Here is an 11,831-nt window from a genome sequence, read left to right on the forward strand (position 1 = left end):
GCTGAGCTGGCCACACACACACACACACACACACACACACACACACACACACACAAATAAATAAATAAATAAATAAATTTAAGAAAAACAAGATTGCAGAATTTACCCGGTGAACAACAGTTGGTCGTCACCTATGCAAAGGTCGGAAGCAGGGAGTGGGTTGAACAAGACCGGGCAGGTTGATATATGAAGGGGGCACTGGCAGGACGGGAGACAGAAGAGGGTACGGTACGCCAAAGAAATTGCAAGTCAGCTATTATAAAGCAGTGCCCGATCCACACAACCTGGCGGGGGCGGAGGACAGCAGACGAAGACGGGAGTGTGTGTCTTGCGACAGATGTCTTTGTCCTTTAGGCTGCTGCCACACAGGGCCGCAGAGCAACTGGCTTACCAACAAAACAAATGTACCAACCACAGCTCTGGGCTCTACAAGCCTGAGATCAGAGAGCCAGCACGGCTGGTGCGGGGAAGACGCTCCTCTGGGTTGTGGGTTTTCTGCTTTTCCTCGTGTTCTCACACAATGAAAAAAGGATGGAGGGCTCTCTCAACTCCCTTCTGTAAGGGTTCTGTCTCCATTGCTCTTCTCTCGTTGCTGACACAAAACCCGACGCTCAAAGCGAAGGAAGGAAAGGTTTGTTTAGCTCACAGTTACTGAAGGGTTCAGTCCCTACTCAGCTGGCTCCAAGGCAGAGCGGCACGTGGCAGAGAGCAGCCTTTCATGGCGGCGCCAGAGAGCAGAGAACAAAGGGGGAGGCAGCAGCCCAGGCAGCTAGCTAGCTTCTCACCCCTGCTTACGCTGTAATGCAGATTACCTGCCCCATGTATTCTTAAAGATAAGGCCAGCTATTTTGCTGGATTGGCCTACCAAGATGTTGCCCAAAATAGTCATCGGTGACCTGAGCATTTTCTCCCCAGCCAGAGTCTCCTGGATGTTTTATTTTATTTTATTTTTATTTTTGTATTTTAGGGAAGGGTCTACAGGGTGTTCAGGGTCTCACTACTAGATCAGACTCATAGTGATCGGCCTGTTTACAGCCTCCCAAGAGCTGGGATTACAGGTGGGCGCCACCATGCGCAGGCTCAATTGCCGTCTCCGCACTCAGGCCAGCACAGCAGGCCCTGGAATCAAACCCCCAGCTCCTGCGCCTGCAGACACTTTAATCTGCTGAGCTATTTGGCAGGCCCCAGTATTATTATTTATGAGTGGGCTGTTTTGTTTTCTGCGTATCTCAATTTTAATTACTTAGGAGGCAACATTAACTTTTTAAGTTTTCTCTGAGTACTTTGCTCCAACTTGTTGCTCTGCCTGAATCTGCTGGACCTTTATTTTGTTCCCTCTCTGCTCTGGCTGAATATGATCAAAGACCCAAAGGCATTGCAGCAGAGAATGTGTCAAAACTGCCAAAATCTGCTTACAGACCTGCCAGTGTTGATCATTAAGAATTTCCTACTTTGATTTCCTGACTCTACTGTTTTTAAACATTTTTCATTCCCAAGACTGTTCTTGATTCAATCCGTGATGTTGCACACAGTTCTTAAAATCTATCCCATAAGATTCTTAATAATCTTTAAAATGTTTATTTTGGAATAACGAGATTTACAGGAAAGATTTGTAAAGATAAGTCAGGCATTTCCTGTACACTTTTCACTCAATTTCAGTTTCCCTAATGCTGGCATCTTTTTTTTTTTTTTTTTTTTTTTTTTTTTTTTTTTGGCGGAACCATGAGTTGAACTCAGGCCCTTGCACTTGCCAGGCAAGCACTTATTCTACTGAGCCATCTCCCTGGCCCCAATGCTGACATCTTGACTCCAAACTTTATTCAAATTCTGTGAGTTTTTTACATGAATGTCCTTTTGCTGTCCCAGGATCCCATCCAGAATGCCACACTGTAGTTAATTGTTGTGTGAGCTTAGTTACTTCCGGTCTGTAACAGATTCTCAGCCTTTCCTCATCTTCCCTGACCTTGGCAATTTAAAAACATGTAAGATAGTCTGTAAAATGTTCCTTGAGTTTGTTCTGCTGGGATGTTGGGTTTCTGAAAAAATACCAGAGATGACCTCGTCATGTATCACCGCAAGAGGTGCACGGTAGCCTCAGCTGTACTGTTGATGTTGATCTTCACCTCTAGGTTAAATTAGTGTGACAGCTCTCCTCACTGTGAAGTTATTATTTTTCCCTTGCCACATGCTGATCGTTGGAGATTAAGTCTCCCATTCTTGTACTCAGCAACATCTGGACCAGGAATAACTCCATTTATCATTATTAAGAAGATTTATCTCTTCCCCCTAACTCCTGAATATTTGTTTTATCTTGTGAATATAATCTGATTTTCATGTTACTTCTTTTGTTCGTTGAGCGATTCCTGCTTTGGCTTCTGGGAGCTTTTTCAGGTCGACTCCTGTGGCCCTACTATATGCCTGAATGCTTTTGTGTTTGGAGAACTTCCTTTCTTTCCGATACTATAGAATCCTCCAGGCTCATCTCATATGTCTCCTGACTCTTCCTGCCATGTTCTTAAAGATTTTTTTATAAGTGTACTCAGTCCCACATGAGTGTGCTCTTACAAGGCTCTGGTAAGAGAAATAGGCATTTAATATATCCAATAAAAACTCAATACACATAGCTTGATAAAAATAAAATTTTCATTTGGACTTGCTTTAAAACTCTCAGAATATCCTCAATTATAATCCTTGCTTATGCAACTTCATTCAGATGATGGAAAGAAGCTTTCTACCAAGCAAACAAGTCGTGCTAAGTGGTACAGACTTTACATCCTATCCTAATGGAGAGTGCGTGTGCGTAGGGTATGCGTGCTCGTGCTTGCATACAGGTATCCCATTCTTTTCCCAGCCTCAGTATCTGTTGCAAGGGATCGGCTTCTGCACTGGGATATTAATAACTCCATTCATTCTCCCAGATTCCTAATTTGGAAAGTGTTTCCCACCCTCTTTTTTTGTGCTTGGAATATTTGGTCTCTGTATACAAAGAGGGTCTCCAGTGCTCAACCATGTGGTTTCATCTTTCCTGAGCCAAGATCCTGTCCCTGAGGCATCACATCTCTTATGCAAGGCACTTGGGCACTCTTCACCATCATCCCATTCCTACATAGAAAACGGTCCAAATGGAACCAGGAAAACTGAGCAAAGTGAGAAGTGAGCGCTATGAGCAGCCATTAAACCGATGGCGAAGGTGGTGAAGTGTCACCCTGAAGGGGACACCGGCCTTCAGCAGGGGGCTGCTGAAGGGGAAAGTGTGAAGGCTGTCTGGGTGTGTCTGGAGTTCGCCCCCTCTTTCTTCAGGCCACTGCTTCTCCCGCTCAGCTGCGCACTGTGGGTGCCGTCCTGATAAGCTGCCGGGTAATCCCTGCTTTCTTGTCCTTCAACTTGCTAGTGTGTAGGCACGTGGGGTTCTCACTCGTGAGTGTATCCTATAAGCCCAAAACAGAATCAGCTGTCATTATACTGTGGCTTTTCCTCACTCTAGGAAATAGGACAAAATGGGATCATGGTGAAGCACTTCCCGGGCTTTGCTGAGAATGGCTTGTGGAAAGCAGTGCTTACGGACGGCCCTGCCATTGCCTTTCCCAAAAAGCAGAGGTGAATTAGAAGCCCATCCTCTGACTGGAAAGGACAGAGTTAGAAGGGCAGAGACTCTGAGGCCACACAGGGCGGAGCAGCTCACTTGCCAGTGACTGCAGTTATCAAAGGCACATCAGCAATGAGCTGTGTACAGGGAGACGCTGAAAAGAGGCAGGTATTTGCCCTGTGAGCCTTTCGCAGGCTTGCCTTTTTATTTTATGAGGCTAGTTTTGTTTGGTTACACCCCTCAGCTTCATTTTGCATTGGGTTTAGGATAACTCTCTGGTGGTGAGAACAAGAATGGAAAGGTGAAATCCTTGACAAAAATGTGAGGGTTAAAGAGAAAACATTCCTACAGCCAGGAACATAGCTCAGTGGTCCAAGCACCTGCCTGGGAAGCCCAAGGTCCTGAGCTCAATCCCTGGTACCAAAATCAAACCAAAACAAAAAGAGAACACATTCATACAGAATTGTTTACGGGGAGAGGAGTTAAGATGAGTGGAGCACTTAGTCGCCTTAGTACTTCTCGAAGGAACAGAGCATGCTGAAAAGCTCCCTAGTGCAGCGGCTGAAATCCTCTGTGGTCTTCCAGTTACAAACTTTATACATTTCTCCAGCTTAGCAACCAGCTGTTGATGGAAAGTTGTCTGAATGGGATTGCTGGTCAACACTGAAAGAGCAGACTAAAACTCTTCATTGATAAAATTACTAAGAAATATTTATTTAATGTCTTTCATGGGAAGAATCATTCCTTTAATTGCTTCTTAAATTTAATTTCTACTGAAATAAGTGTGCCGTGACCTAGCCCAGCACCTATTCTGAATCCCTTGGTAACAGGTTCCAAGATAAATGGGCTTTAGGATAAACTATGGAATTGCTTTTGCTATTAATCTAGAAAGACGATTTCCTTCTGAGTGGAGATTTGTAGTTATGTCTGGAATTGTGTTATTTTAGCCAATCGACTTGTTTAAAGAAGAGACTTAATTGCTAGATGTAATTTCAAAGTTAGTTGTCCAGTGTGAGTAGGATACTAGGTGGGCAGATTTATCTTTGCATTAATATTTATATCTACAATTCAGGGTCGTCATCAATGAGGTATGGATGAGTTGATATTTTATTCCCCGTCACTACAGCTATAGCAAAAGAATCATCATTCTACACTAGAAAGACTTTTCTCAGTATACCCAGCTCTTAAATAGAGCTGAAATCCAGCCAAACTGCACTGAAATAATGAGTGGCTGGGGCCACCTATCCTTGGTCACTTCTGTACAACACCCACGACTCAAATTTGTGTCCAGAACTATAGATTGCTGCACTTGTAGTTTTAAAATACTATGTGAATTTCAGTATGATTGTAGAAAAAAACAGTTTAAACCAAATGTATTAAATTGCAGGATACCAAAGACTTGTTGTTCTTAACAACTCTTTAAAACCAGAAACAAAATTGTTTGAGTGTTCAGATTTGCAGTGATTAAGGATCAAAAGAATTTCTAGACCTTAGCTTTGCTAGAGATCAGTCTTCTGAAGCAGCTCAGCTGACTGGGGAGAGATGATGAACCCAGAGGTAGGCTCGTAAGTCTAGGACACGGTGCCCTTGCCAAGGGTGCCACTTCCTGCTGCCCATAGGCCACTGGGCCACCTCCCTCTTGGGGGCCCTGCTGCTGCTGAGAATGGTGGTCCCACTGGGATCACCTTTGCCTCGGCGATGCGGCTCTGCTCTGTCAAAGCTGTTTGCAGTTTCCGGGCTGGAATTGCCTTCTTTGCTCTGCTAACAGGAAGACTCTGTTTTCACCCAGGGGCTAGCACCTCACCCACCTCTTGGCTTTCATGCTCCTGGAGCCTCTGAGACCTGCCATGGAAGCCCAGCTTTACAATTCCAGGCCCTGTTGCCCTTCCAGAGACCCTCTGTGCTTCCTTTATGGAGATGAAGCTTCAAGGCAGACCTGATGGACAAGAAATGCGTCCTTCTTAAGACCACCCCTCTCTTCGAGTGTCCAGGGTGTATCTTGGTATCTTATTTTCCTTTCTGGGTGAATTCCTTCCTATGAAGCTCATTATTCCTCATGCTAAGGCCATTTGCCCTTCCCTGCAAGGTAGGAGTTCAGCCATCTACCTGAGCTCCCTCCTAGACCTCTCCCGTCTGCCTGGAAAATTTGTCTTCTTCCTTGATTTAAGTCCTCAGTGACAGCAAAGGTGGATGGCTCAATAAAGTGACAGCAACACAGTCCAATTGTCCCACACCTAGGTTCAAACATAGACAATAGGTAGCATATACTTTAGAGTTAATTTCTTCAATACAAATCACTAAGATATATATAGACTTCCTTTTAATTGAAATTGATTTGTCATTATACAGTGAAGAGTAGCAGAATATTGTCTTGCCAAAGAAGGCATTAAAGTACCAAAAGTTCCTCCCATCACTAAAATCCTATATGTAAGTAGCTGGCACATACTAATTGGTGAGCAAATGATTCTACCATATACTAGAAGTTTACTGTTTTGTGCAGTTGGTAACAACATTGCTCATAAATTCTTCAGAGAAATGGGAACTGTTATACTTCCCCCCAAAAGTATATTTTTTTTCATTACTGTACTTTATTAGAACCTCTTTACTACTCTCATTACTGACTCCTGTCCTTGTTATTTGCAGCACTCTCTGGACACCATCACTCTGCCTAGAATTGCTGAAGGCAGAAAGGTGAGGAAGGTAGCAATTTCCCAGCAGACCAGTTTGTCTGTGGATGTAGGTGTGATGGGGCAGTAACCTTAGGGACAATAACTATGCCCGTCACCTCTGAGTGCCTCTGGCATCTTGAGTTCTGCCCTTGCCTTTCATTTAGAGATGTAGAGGTCCAAGGATGCTATTTTAAATTTACAGCCTAGACAGTAAGTCCCCCTTCCTCTGTTCCATTATATGGAAACTTAGGTCCAATGAAATGATATGACAGGCCCTTACCGTGGTGTTTGCGGGATATACTATAATTAGGAAAGTACAAAGAAACTGTGCCCTTCACCACTTGCCTTAGAAATCCATGCTTATTCTTTATCCGTTCATCTGTTGACGGACACTTGGGTCGATCTGAAGATTTGGCCACTGTACATAGTGCTGCAGTAAGTATGAGCATCTGCTCCCTAAATAAACACAACTATGAATTTTCAGGATTCAGTTAAATAAAAAAGAAACGCATCCTTATGTAAAAACCTCCACTTGGCATCTCGCAAAACTCTACTGTTACACATCAGCCACTTATAATAATTCTGACCTCTTTAGAGAAGTGTTCGATCGCCCATTTGTGGTGCTACTTGAAGAGCTTAGAACCTTTAGGAGGTGGGTCCTAGTGGGAGGAAGTGAGGTCGCTGGGGGCGTGTCCCTCACCGAACCCCCTCCCTCTCCGTCTCCCTGCCCTCGCTCTCTCCTTCTCCCTGGTGTGCTCCCATCATGATGCACTGTGCTGCCACCCGCCCACAAATAACAGAGCCGAATGTCCCTGACTGAAGCACTTGAAACTGTGAAGCAGAATAAACCTTTTCCCTCATTGACCGTCATTAAGTTGATCTTTCTCAGGTATTTTGTACAGTGATAGAGGCTGACCAATATGAACCCAGGAGAAATCAGGGCTCCACTGATAGTTTTCTAGAGGAAGCCTTTTTAGCACATGAGTTTAACTTTGTAGTGACTAAGTTTCCTATTTAAAATCATGTATATTAACCTGTATTTCAGTGGATTGATGATTTGCGAGAAAGTATTTGAAGTTCACCATAACGTTTTTTAGAAAAAAAAAATCATTGGAGTACAATTATATTTTAACCTAGGAGTATAGTATCTTTTCCCTAAATATTAAAAATAGATATCTTAGAGTTTCTAAAGTAGAGATAAATAAATACATAAGGTAAAGTGTAGACTTAAACTATAAATTTGCTTTGGAGTGACTTTAAATTTTACCTTTAGAAGTCATTGGACAGAAATGCTTGGAAGAAGCAAAATTGCAAAAAAGCAGTCTGCTTATAATTACCCTGTGGTTAAAAATTCAGGGGTTTGCATCGCTTCATGTCCACGCAGATATTATAGAAATTGATATCCAGTTATAAATAAATGCCCAAAATACAAAGCTGTGATATCTGCTTCAACAAAGATTTCTGTACAAAGTGTACAAGCAGATTTTACTTGCACCTCGGGGAGTGCCCTGACAGTCACCCAGAAGGGCTGGAAGCCAGTAACCACACCACGGAGTGCATCGGCATAGTGCATTGTGAGCCCGTGAATGGGAGGCGTTGGAGTCCGCGCGTGAAGGAGAGAAAACTGAAAAGAGATGGCCTGAAACTGGGGTCGGAGAAACAATTCAGCACCCTTCACCAAAGGGTAACCCGTGTCTTCCTACAAGTGCGGCCAGAAAGTTACAGTGCAGAGAAGTATCTGAATGGAGAATGGGGAAAAGAAAAGACGGAATAAAGAAGAGAGTAAAGAAGCAATTCCTGACAACAAAGGTCTGAAATCTAACAGACACCCTAGAATGAGAAAACAATGACAGAGAAAGAGAAGCCCAAGATAAACACTAGCCCTGTGCACTAAAGGGTCCCATGAGATCAGAGTGGCCTCTGATGCTGCTGTCTCCGCCAGGCACCCAGGAAAGGTGCCATCACCACTGGGACCACAGATGGACAACATACCGGTTACGCCTCTATCTCAACAACATCCCAAGTGGATGTACATTGTTCCTACAGACATAGCTAACAACGGATACCAGAGGTTCAAAGAACTTTCACATGGTTATCTCATGTGCTACTATGCGTTTTTAGAAGCCTAGAAATTTTGTACATAATTATCAATAAGCCATAAGCTATCATCGGCTTAACAATGACATCTGGAGAAGAAACATCTTTTCCCTACTAAGAGTTTTTTCTATTGTTTTAAGGAGCAAAAGACAATTCTGTAAGTTCAAAGACAAAGATGCAGTATCCCTTCAAAACAAACAACAGATCAGAGAGAGAAGCACCTTTCCAAGGACAGTGTGATTTTGCTTGGGAGATCTAGCAAGGACCTGGAATTTGGAATGACAGAAATTACCACGCAGGAGCAACTTCGTCCTAGAAGTCTGAAGATTATTCTATGTTGTCGTCATCCTGTGCTTCTGCAGGAAACGCAAGCACGCAGAGCAGAGTGAAGTATTCTGCGTGGGACTAGAGGAAGGCAAAATGTGGAAGAAATTGTGGAGTCAGAGATTCCTTTTGTACGATATAGAACTGTAAAGGGTCATGATCACCTGGAACAGGTCCCCAACCCACGGCAGCAGTATAGGTCAGCCTCTGCTGCCCCTTGAATTGCAAAATTGCATAATTTTGTAAACATGTGTCTATAACTTTCTCCCAAAAGCAAAATCACACTTAGTATCAGGCAATTCTGACTTCATAGAAAAAAAAGCAAAGAGACAATACCATGTTTGCAAAGCTGCGTTTCCTCTGGATGAGCGAAAAATAGTTTATTACCTGCTTCTGGTCCAGCAGGAACCAAAAGGAACACTACTTTCTAACATGGTGTGTCTAGTAAGGGAGAAAGCCATCATAATAAATATATTTGTTAATAAAAAAAAACTCAATTTGTTTATTTGCAAATGAATCGAGGAGCCTTTCTGACTTTGTTTGAGAATAGTTGCTCCAAGGTGTGTGCGTGAATATCGAAGACTTAGAGGTTGGAATCTCAAGATGTTAAACAGGACTTTGAATGATAGCAGTTGGCACTTCTCTTGGTCTGTTTTGTCATTAAAAAGCCACAAAAGTAAGTCAGTGGAAGACAGATCATCTAGCTGGTTTTAACAGAACCCTCAGGATTGCAATGATTGAAGCAGGACATGTTGAGAGGCACCTAACCTGCAGTTCCTTTGGTCTTTCTCTTTAAGTGAGCTGGCTCTTTCTCTCCTTTTTTCATTAGTGTGTTAAGCTGTAATGGTCTTAAGTGTAGAAGGGCTAAGATACATAAAGATTATTTTTTGCAGTCTTTTTTGATAAGAAAAGACAAACATGTTTTTGTAACCTAAGCATAAAACAAAGTACAAACTAAAACACACCAATTTAAACAAGAGACAAGAAAAAAAATGTCACAGGACTGTTCTGGTACAATACTGTATATGATTAGATTTCTAAAGTTCTGTGTAAAAATATATAACTGTTTATTCCTATTTTTTAAATTTGTTTTTATTTTTAAAAATTTTTTTCTTCAAATTCTGTAGGGACTTAAAGGTTAAAATATCAATACTTGGTGGAAAATACCTATTCCATGTTATGCGTAAGATGTTTGATATTCAGACAGATAGTGAGGTTAAGCTCAACTGCCTAGGTTGTAGTGTAATAATAAACTTCTCTTCTGGAGGGATAACAGCTTAAGTTTGCAGACCAAAAATTACAGAAAAAGACGGGCTGCAAGGACAGCCAACATTTTGGTCCTAGCCTTTCAAAGTCAGTGAAGAAAGACTCAGGACATAGGAGAACCTTTACTGTAACATCATGTAATTCAGTAGTGTCCCAAGTTTTCTGATGAAGGAGATTACGGGACCACAGAGGAAAGTGATCGATGATGTGGAGTGTGCCTAAGGAGAGTCATATGGAGAGAAAACATTCTCTCAGGCTTTCATAGAGAGCAAATTAGCCAAGCAATGGCCATGATTCATCCACATGGCTGACACTGACAAAGGTTCTATAATCTGAGGCACAAGATCTCAGGATAAATCCTGAGGGGATTTCACTGACCTTGTCAGACTCAAAAGCTGCAACTCTTGTTGCATAGGTCCTGCTTTAGGATCTGCAACCTGCGGTACAGGGTTTCAGAATAAATCCTGAGGAGATTTTACTGACCTTATCAGATACAAAAGTTACATTTCTTGTTATATGGGTCTTGCTTTATCTCGGTCTTAACCATACAGAAGAAAAGTATAAAAACTAAAGCCATATTAATATGCTAAGCTGTAGAAGCCTCACGTCAACAACTTCTGACATTGCCAGTCTTGCGGAAAACCCACTACTATTATGGACTACTGGACTATATTGGAATATTTTGCTGAATTCACGCACCTACAATATTTACATGACAATGGAATACCCGTCTCTGACAAAACTAAACAAAAAAGGGGGATACAAATGAATGACCATTTTGTATCTGTATATTCAAAAAAGTTAGGATAGATATACAGCTGCATTCTCTTAATTCAGTGAATAGAGATTTGTTCTAATAGTGTTTGTGGACAGGATATCATGTCTGCATCTTGTACAATGAAACACCACTAAGAAAACCATATGTAATGTATTAATTATTGAAACTGTGCTAGTAATCGGTTTTGAAACTGTCTCATTTCTATTTGTTTCTCAATAAAATTATTGAAAAGAAACAAAACACACAAATGTATTAAATTTTCTCCATTCTGATGCACTTTACCTTAAGTAAGAGAATAGTCAAGGCACAGTGTTTTAAATAGTAAGAAAAATTGTAAGCTTGCATAAAAGAATCTGTTAGGTTGATTCCAAAGCTTCACAGGTGGTCAGGTCCTCTGGGTCCTTCTGTCATTCTACTGTGCGTCCTCAGCTTCTAGTTTATGTCTCAGGTGACAAAAAGACATCATCAAATTCTAGGCACATTTTTAAAAATTCAAGTTCTAAGAGAGTACACTGAACCTTGCTTTCCTTTTTACGAGCATTGAAATGGTTTTCAAAAGCTCTTTCCCACTGGGCTTAGTTCAGGTGTCACGCCCGAGTTCCACAGGGCTGTTCCTAAGCCAGGTGCTGGTAAGGTGACCCGGGTGACCTGAAGCACAGGGCTGCTCACAACTCATCAGAGCCAGAGCCCTTGGTAAAGATGGCAGGGGAGTGATGTGGAATAATCGGTAGGAAGAATAACAGACCTGTAATGTAGCTCTTGGTCCTGCATCTTTGTCTTTTCTCTGCCTTAAATTGGTTTCTAGAAGTGAGCACTCACACAGGCATGCATAGCATGCATGCTTGCATGCAACCATGTATGCAGTATGCATGAGCACCCATGAACATATACTTGTATATGAGTTGATAATAATTTTCCTGGGACTTTTTGTAAATAATGAAAAGTTCAAGAAAGCATACCTTATATTTAAGCAGTTTTGTGTTTTTGCACTCTTGAAAATTAGCATTTTATAACTGTTAATGGGCCAGGGAGATGGCTTAGTAGAATAAGCACTTACCTGGCAAGTGCAAGGGCCTGAGTTCAATCCCCGGTTTAAAAAAAAAAAAAAACA

The 11,831-nt window shown here is 42.0% G+C and overlaps 1 protein-coding gene and 1 pseudogene across 2 annotated transcripts in view; both read left to right on the forward strand.

The window, feature by feature from the left end:
- Pld5 (phospholipase D family member 5) overlaps positions 1-11,831 on the forward strand; it is a 427,280-nt gene that overhangs the window by 9,866 nt on the left and 405,583 nt on the right. The window lies entirely within an intron of this gene.
- LOC111815490 lies at positions 3,182-8,105 on the forward strand (annotated as a pseudogene).

The sequence above is a fragment of the Octodon degus genome, unplaced genomic scaffold, assembly GCF_000260255.1.
Source record: "Octodon degus isolate 3935 unplaced genomic scaffold, OctDeg1.0 scaffold00017, whole genome shotgun sequence".
NCBI lineage: Eukaryota > Metazoa > Chordata > Mammalia > Rodentia > Octodontidae > Octodon > Octodon degus.